Below are 6,509 nucleotides of genomic sequence, written 5' to 3'. Positions count from 1 at the left end.
CGAGCTAGGGGACGAGCAGCTGTAGGCCACCATACTACTGAAGCGTATTCTAACACTGGTCGCACCAAAGCACAGTATAGCGTCTTGATCCAAATCGGGTCAGTGATGTCTCGTGCTACTTGTTTTAGTAAGCCGATCAATTGGTTGCCCTTAGTGACAACGTGCTCTAGCTGGTCGTGGAAGCTCAACTTTTCGTCAAGGAGCACTCCTAGATCCGTGACACAGCTTTTGCGACCAATGGTAGATCCATTTAACGCATAGTCATACACTAAGGGGCACCGCTTTCTCGCAAACGTAACGACAACACACTTCTCGACGCACAATTCAAGACCATTCAAAGAGCACCATGACTGGAAGGCACTTAGAGTGGCTTGAAGGCGGAGTTGGTCTGACCGGTCACGGATAGGCAGGAAGCCGGTCACGGAGAGGCAGCCTTGATGTCCGTGTAGACTGCGTCGATCTGCGAGCCGGCATCGATGGTCCTGTGGCAGAGGCTAACGAACTCAACCAGGTTGGTGGTGGTTGAACGCTGAGGGACAAATCCATGTTGAGCTGTGCTAATGTAGTTCGAGGCAGCTGCGAGGAGAGGTTCGTACACCAGGAGCTCGAAGACCTTGGCGCAGGCACAAAGCAATGTAATGCCACGGTAATTACATGCATTTGATTTGTCCCCCTTTTTGTGCACTGGAACAAGCCACGAAGTTTTCCAGCAGGCAGGATAGATGCCCGAACGCAGCGAGTCGCGAAAAATCGAGGCCAGGATAGGCGCGATGGTGGTGCCACAACGCTTAAGCGTGGAAGCCGGGATCCCGTCAGGCCCTGGAGCAAACGAAGATTTCAGCCTGTCAATCGCTTTCGAGACCGAATACTCATCGATGATCGGCAAGTTTGGGGCCATAGCATCCACCGGTACGTTTGATAATGCGTCGGCTATCTGCCTCTCATCAGTTACAGCTGGAAGGAAGGTGGCGGCAAAGCGCGAGGCAAAAATATCACATACTGCAGACGGATTGTTGCCGTTGCGCCCGTTGTAACTGACGGAGCTAGGAAAACCAGAGGATTTCCGACGATTGTTTGCGAAGTTCCACAGTACACGTGAATTGCCGCGGCAGCGCAAAACCGTACGCCGTACGTGCCCCAGGTAGCGGAACCTGTTATAGCGCCGATAGAGAGAGTGCGCAGTATTATAGTTGCGCAATGCAGCGGGACACCTACGCAACAAATAATCGCGATACGCGGCAGCTTTAGCCGTTTTGAGCCTGCGCAGCGTTCTGTCACCCCAAGGGGGGCCTCGTTTAGGTCGTTTCACCGGCGTGCATTCATTCAGGGCTTGCAACATGAACCGCTCAAAATCTTTCACAGCGAGGTCAACCCTACTAGCAAAGAGAATGTAAAAGTGTGCGTCTTTCAGGCGAGGGGCATGTAGAAGCAGGGAGAGACGGCTGGAAATACGCGGAATTGCTAGGAGGCGAGAGCGTGTTTTGCTTTCTACACAGTTTTCGCACTTACACAATCACACATGTGTGAATGTGTGCGTTCACTTTCAGCCTGCGCGCTCAGTTTGGTTTTCTCGCAGCGGCTTGCTGGTGTCGGTGTCTCGCTCGCACTAGTGCAGCGAGTGTTCCTCGTGCGTTCCCTTTCTTGCTACCACACAAAATCGTCAGTACAGTTCAAGCCTTCGCAGCGTGAGGCCGCGCGCGTTTTAGCCTAAGTCCCGGGCGCTCGATGTAATTTGAAGTGAAGTGTTGAAGTTTTATTTATTTCAATTCACATTATTACGGCCTCGGTCGTATTTTCAAGTGTTGAAGTGTTGTGCGCATTGAAATAAAGCAGCGTTAATCTTTCATAATTCAACATGAATATGTAAATTATGCTGCTTTATTTCAATGCTTTTTTTTACAGTATTCAACATACACAACATACAGGCAGTAAGGCGGGTGCTTGAAGTGACGATTTTTTTATTATTTATAATAAAAAATATGTGTGGTTTTGTGGCAAGATTGTGGTTAGCGATGTGTGGAACTGTGCCTTAAGTTTCAATAAAGTGTTAAAATATCAACCGAGCTTGATGTGTTTAAGTTTTATTTCGATGCATGCGATTTTATTACGCTGCAAATCAAAGTGAACGAAAGCGCACAGCGCACAACGCGCAACGAAAGAAACGAGGGGGAGGGGGTGTCCAGCGCTACGCGCAAAGTGCGGCAACAGCGCAGCGCAAACCGAAAAGAACGCGCGGGAAGGGGTGTTCAGCGCAGCGCGCAAGTGCGGCAACAGCGCAGCGCAAACCGAAAGAAACGCGAAAGAGCAAGAACAGCTGATCCGCGCATCCAGCGCAGCGGGAGAGGAAAAAACGGGAGGGAGGGGGTATCAGCTGATCAGCTGTTTTGTATCGCGAGAGCGCCCCGTGTAATTTGAAGGCAAGCGAGAGAGCGCTGCGCGCGCTTGCTCTCAATTCGGAAAAAAATCACTGCCGCTCGACTATGGCGGACAATACAAATTCGACCGAACCCCTTCTCCCTGTTTCTACATGCCCCTCGCCTGTAAATTTAACTCTCTTTGCCTGTCGGGAAGAGTGGCGTAACGGGAACAATCGAAGACATTCGCGAACGAGGCGATCATCGGCAGGAGCCTGTTAAAGTCCGTCCGCGCGTAGTCAAGGCGTGATGTTAGCGCAGGAACGGCTGATTCCTCTCGTGGTAGCGGGATGGCCAACTCAAGCGCAGGGTGATAGGTGTCAATTGCTAGCAGCGGGGTGAGGCAAAGTTCAAGCGGAAGGCAAACAGAAGCAACAGCATTATTTGCAAACACCAGGTCTAACACGCGTCCGCTGGTGTTAAGATGACCATTGATCTGGAAAAGTCCGCTATGATGCATCTCGTCCATAAACAGAGCGGAGAGAGCCGATCGCGTACGTGGCTCATAATGCAGAAATGGCAAATCCGGATCATGCTGAGCTGCTGACCAGGAGACGAGAGGTTGGTTGAAGTCTCCTAACAGGAGTAAACCGTCTCCGGGATGCATAGTTGAGCATAATGAGCGAATGCAGTTTTCGATTTCACGGAGCGTGGCAGCATTTGCGGCAAGTCTAGGCGGGAGGTATGCAGCAATGATGAATAGTCGGGAATTGCCTATTTGTATTACAACGCACACTAGCTCAAGCGATGGATGCACCGTTGTGTGTTCCCGTGACGTCAGAGACTGAGAGCACGCAATCAACACACCTCCACCGCGGGAACATGTACTGTTGTCAACACTACGATCGCATCGGTAGACTCGGAAGCTATCGTCAAACAGCAAAGCCGAAGGTAGACTAGGATCGAGCTAGGTTTCCGTAAGCACTATTACATCGAAATTGGATTCCAACACCGACAGGCGAAACTCATCGACCTTCGTGCGCAGTCCCCGCACGTTTTGATAGTAAACAGAGGCAGTGGAACGGGCAGTGCGAAGCGCATTAGCAGCAGGAACATAACAGGTAGGTGTTTGTGCAGACTTAACAGAGGTTAGTCTATTCGTGAAAGAAACGGTCAAGTGTGGTCTGTTGTAAGTTGGTGTTGGAAGTGCGGCGAATTAAAAGCGGGCCGTCAATGACTGTTGAATTAGGACCATGAGTGGTGTCATTCAGCGTGTGTTCTCCCAATTGTGGTGATGTTAGTGTTTGAGCCTGTGAAGTTGATGCGTGTGCCGGTGAGTGATAGACAGTGGATGTTGGTGTGCGAGGCATCGAACGGCGATCGATGACAACAGGTGTGCGTGTGAGAGAACGGTGTTTGATGGTGATTGGTGACGATGAGTGTCCATGCTCTCGTTGACGGGATTGTACAAATCCACGTACACCAATACCGACAGGCCAGGACGATGGGGCGAGTGCTGCGTCACGAAGGGCGGCCGGTACTCTCACTTTGAAAGAAAGCCAGTTTACGCTGTCAACACTGACTCCCTCCCTCAGCAAGCAGTATGCTAGGACGTCATCGGTGGCTAAACGGCGTTTCACAGAAGCGACCACTTGCTCCACGGTGACGGCAGTGGACAAGCGAGATAGTCGGATCCATATTCTGTCTGTGGCCGGCTGGGGAAACGCTGCTCGAAGCGGTGACGATAGCGAATCGGTTCCCATGAGTTCTTCCGGTAGCGTAGACGGGGGTGGGATGCCGACTGTAGTGTTAGTGTACGCGCTTGGCGATGACGCTGCATACATGTTATTTTGATGAATGTTTACGTTTTTGTTGACATCAGGGGACATAGAATCCTCGATGATACGCCGCCGCTTTCTACCCGCAACGGGCCGAGGATCGGTATTGCAAAGCTGAGGTATGGGTGCATTTTGCAGTAGAGTAAATCCACTGCGCACCTCGGCGATAATCGGTTCAATAAGCTTCCCCACAGCCGCAACAGTTGAGGTGAGAGCAGCTTGAAAACCGACCTGAGCCCCGATCTCTTTGACTGATCGGCAGCGTGGATTTTTCAGGATATTGGTGCACCCAGTGCAGCTCCAGTGCAGATCGATGTGAGTCAGGACCGCATCAATCAGCTCGGAAGGCAGCCTGCAACAACCGCGGTGAAAAGTAGCCTCACAGTACGCACAGCCGACGATACAGTCGGCAGCATCCAGTGGCACAGCACACGCGAAACAGATAGCCGCCATCGCGAAATTATGCGCGGTTTTGATCACACCACCGTTTACCCGGATTAAAAACGTTAATACACAGTCGTGGGTCAATGAAATAACACATTAACGCGCAACAGTAACAGGAAGCAGTTTGGTAGTCAATTGAACGAGTATTAACTGGGTACGTTAGAAAATACACTTAAATATTTTTGGAAAAACGCGGAGCACAGCGATATGCGACCGAGCAGTTAGACGTCAGACGTCCAATATACAGATCTGAAAGCAGCATTCGACTCTCTTCCGCACGCAATTCTTCTCGCTAAACTCGATAAGCTAGGAGTTCCCAGCTCGCTCGTACAGTGGCTTAAGTCTTACCTAATTAATCGCATATACATCGTGAAAATTGATAAGCACATGTCCAAAGAAATAGTCAGCAGCACGGGTGTGCCACAAGGAAGCAATATTGGCCCGCTTCTCTTCATATTGTTTATCAACGATGTTACCCTCGCTTTACCTCCCGACAGTATCAGTCTGTTTGCCGACGACGCAAAAAATTTTGCGCCTATTCACAACACAGGTGATTGTACATTCCTGCAAGACTGCATCGAAATTTTCTGTTCGTGGTGCAAGCGTAATGGACTGACTATCTGCATCGAGAAATGCTACTGTGTGTCTTTTAGTCGATGCAGGAGCCCAGTGACTGGGACCTACTTCATGGACGGCACTGCAGTTAATCGACAGAATCATGCCAAAGACCTGGGCGTTCTGCTTGACTCTAGTTTGAACTTTAAACAGCATATCGATGACGTTGTAGCCAGAGGAAATCAATTACTTGGCGTGGTTATCCGGACAACTAATGAAATCCGCAACCCCATGTGCATCAAAGCTGTGTACAACTGTATCGTTCGTTCGGTTCTGGAATATTCGTGCGTAGTCTGGAGCCCAACTAACGCTTCTTCAATTGCTCGACTTGAGGCGATTCAACGTAAGCTCACGAGATATGCCCTACGCTTACTTCCCTGGCAGGATCGCAATAATCTTCCTCCGTATGCTGCGCGGTGCCGTCTTCTAGGCCTTGAACCTCTTTCGGTTAGAAGACGCAATGCACAGTGCTCTTTCATCGCTGGATTGCTAAATGGCTCTTTCGACTTATCGCCTTTGTTGCATCGAGTCGATATCTATGCACCATCCCGAACACTTAGGTCTAGAGAAACTCTACGGCTCGCTCAACCCCGTTCCAGTACTGGTCGGTCTGACCCTATGTTACGCATGTCGGCTGTCTTCAACATTGTCTCGGATTGCTTCGACTTCGACATCTCAACTCAGTGCTTCAAGGAACGTCTCAGGCTTTTGCCGTGGCCGCAGTGAATTGCGATGCAAATCTTGTTTTTGCTATGTATTTTTTTTTCTATTGAACTGTTACATCTTAATTAGGCCATACGGCCCGTTGAAGATTAAATAAATAATAATAATAACATCGGGTGTTAGCTTCTACACTTGCGAGAAGATAGATCTATTGTTTGGTACGGAACCCTACGTTGTTAATGTTTTTTTTTAATGTTCTTAAGAACTGTAGTGGTGGCTCTGAAAAGAGCCGATTGTGTGCTTTTTTGTTACCAAGCTGGGTGTTTTTGTTTGGAGTTCTGTGCCACGTGTGTGCCAAGGAGTTGTTGCTCAGATGAGAGAAGCGCGCTACTTGCTTAAAGCTTTAATGACAAGAGAGATTGAATTTGGCTTTGCCACTTTATTTATACTGCATGTTTAATTAGTGGTGTGCGTGATGAAGAAACGATCGATGACCCCTCGAACAATTAGTAGCGATGCGCGAAAGTAGTGATGGGCTACAATCGGGAACGAAAATACCAGCCACCTTTTGGGATCAATTCCCAAAACTTATTAA

General features: G+C 49.4%; 2 long non-coding RNA genes across 2 annotated transcripts; both read left to right on the top strand.

The window, feature by feature from the left end:
* Window positions 1–1,593: 1,593 nt before the first annotated feature.
* On the top strand, window positions 1,594–2,063 carry LOC121593084. Its single transcript, XR_006004727.1, has 2 exons — window positions 1,594–1,727; window positions 1,903–2,063. It is a non-coding gene; the product is annotated as an uncharacterized LOC121593084 (long non-coding RNA).
* A 902-nt stretch (window positions 2,064–2,965) lies between these two features.
* Window positions 2,966–3,458, top strand: LOC121595330. The gene is made up of 2 exons (XR_006005155.1): window positions 2,966–3,305; window positions 3,373–3,458. It is a non-coding gene; the product is annotated as an uncharacterized LOC121595330 (long non-coding RNA).
* Window positions 3,459–6,509: the final 3,051 nt, after the last annotated feature.

Source organism: Anopheles merus, chromosome X (assembly GCF_017562075.2).
Source record: "Anopheles merus strain MAF chromosome X, AmerM5.1, whole genome shotgun sequence".
NCBI classification, from domain to species: Eukaryota; Metazoa; Arthropoda; class Insecta; order Diptera; family Culicidae; genus Anopheles; species Anopheles merus.
Note: the sequence above shows the minus strand (reverse complement) of the source record. Positions and strands in the feature narration are given on the sequence as shown.